This window comes from Branchiostoma belcheri, unplaced genomic scaffold (assembly GCF_001625305.1).
Source record: "Branchiostoma belcheri isolate BF01 breed outbred unplaced genomic scaffold, Haploidv18h27 scaffold29, whole genome shotgun sequence".
Taxonomy (NCBI): Eukaryota; Metazoa; Chordata; class Leptocardii; order Amphioxiformes; family Branchiostomatidae; genus Branchiostoma; species Branchiostoma belcheri.
In genome coordinates, this window is record NW_017803898.1 from 1297813 (window position 1) to 1300297 (window position 2485).

Consider the following 2485-nt stretch of genomic DNA (forward strand, 5'->3'; position numbering starts at 1 on the left):
CTCTGCTTGGAGATTAGGCATTTTAAGCTTACAAGTGTGTGTTTTTACCGTTCATTTAATCTTCAAGCAGATCCTAGGGTGGCAAAAGACAGTATCAAATTGGCCAAGGCAGCATTTTGGACCCTCTCTCTGTCTCTGGCCAGTGGATATGCCTAACCAATTTGAAACTGTCTTTTATCACCCTAGGATCTGCTTGTACAATCTATAAGGCCTTCTTTATTTGCTGTATATGTACTGTATAATATATTAGGCCCTGAGATGCTCATGGCATTTTACATAGTGGCCCAGGTATGACATATTCTATATTTACACTTGTATAATCTCAGTTTGTGTATTATGTATACTGTCAGAGTATGTGTATATTGTGTATTTGTATATGCCCTACAGTTTCGGCTATAGTTGAACAGTCCTATATACTAGCCTAGTAGCCTCCATAGCAGGCTTATAGAACTGGGAGTTTGGTGGTTTTCAGCTGTTTTCTGATTAGCCCAGTTCTAAAACGGGGGTAATTCAACCAGGCCGGCTATGTTGTCTATATGCAATCAGAAAATAGCACATGAAAGCTCCCAAAGATCCTGAAGACCCCAAAACCCCCAGTTTTTGGCATGCTATGGAGGCTACGCTACCCTTATACATGCATGCGCATGTACATGTATGTGTATGGTTAAAGATAAATCGTTTTTGTTGATATAGTCTTGTACATGCACAATTGTATTGTGACATTGTATTTTATTTTTACCCCCATACAGATCCAGAGATGGGTGCCATATGGAGACCACAGGGCGTACCACACCTGGCCAGACACATGGGGGTCATGTGTCAATGTCATGTGGTTGCCATAGCAACAGGTCAGTCCAAACTTGCCCTTGACACACACACACAGGCTGTGGGTTCTATACTGAGTCACCACTTCTGTTGTTTGCTATATATACACAGAATTGTGCAAATATCAAATGGCCTGAACACTTCCTGATTTCTCAGTCAGGTGTTATATTATACAATTAAGTAACAAACATAAAAGGAGAATCAGTACTTAGTCATGTTGGTATATTATGGATATAATATATATATGGATATATATAATGATATTTTTTGTGATTTCTGGTAAGTAGAAATGTAATGAATGCTCTCTGTATTGATTTGTTTTAGCTCACAACTACTTCATCAGTTTCTGAAATGTGTTCTGTTTTCCAGGGATTACAAAAAAATGACTGCTGAAAATGAAATTAAAAGCACTTTATTTTGCAATCCATTCAAAACAAAACATTCAGACAGGTTTACCCATAACAGACATAGACCCACTACTTCCACACTGAGATTTCAACAATTCAAAGTGTATAACTACTTCCTTTCCAAGATTGTTACTCTGTCATTTCTTTATCTAACCTTCTCTCTGCTGCTTAATCCTATAACAAATAGAAAATCATTCACATAACAATTAAAATTGTGTTTACAAACTCACAGACCACACAGAATTAAACTATGAGTTTTTAGTAGGTAATTAATCTTTTAATCTTTAAGAGATGCCGTTTTATATAGAAATTAAGAATTTATATAATTACTTTTAAAACTGTAAATACCCACGTACAGTTTGTGTATTATAATATAAAACGAGCTCAATGGTGTGTAAATACTAACGCAATTCAGACTTTTGTCTGCTATGTTTGTATTGAAAATAAAGTTTCAAAGTTTCAAGTTTCAAGAATTTAAATGCTACAACAAGGTAAAATCTATGCCATTTAACCTTCTCCCTGCTGCCTAACCCTGCATCTAGGAGGGCCTGCAAGGGGGGTCCCACCAACGCTCTACGCTGAATTCAGAAACCTCTCGATTACGCTTTACGGTATATTCCAAGTGACTACAACGCACTACGTAGAATTAAAACGGCGATTACGCTCTACGCAAAAATATTAGAGCAGTCCGTCTACGCTCTACGTAGAATTAAAACGGCTGATTACGCTCTACGGAAAAGGCCTTGCTGGCCCCAACTAGTACAGATTTGTTTCCATAACTCCGGCATAAGGTATTTTTCAGCGGGGACAGTATTAAGTTCAGTTCACAATCACAACCCCTAAAATGCTGTCTATGGCTCTATTCTATATGCATTGGTGGTTGATAAAAGACCCACATGGTGTGAGGTCATGTATGAAGCCCTTCCCTGCAGACAGACAGATAGAAAGTGCTTTGTGTAATGTTTTGGGTCAATGCCAACAATTTGTTACACCCTGGTGCTAGTGCTAACCACAGGACTGAACATAGCAGCATATTCACAGCATGTCCAATGCGAATCAAACAGTTATATGTATTACTATAATACTAGTACATAAACTGAAACCACATTACATGGCGTTGTATATTTTAAAGACAGCATTTAAGTACATAGCTAGGTTCATCAAAAATGTTTTTAAAGGCAATTTTTACACTGTTAAGTGCACTTTGTTTCTTAGACTTATGTGTATACCTATTTCTTCCAAAGAGCAAGGCC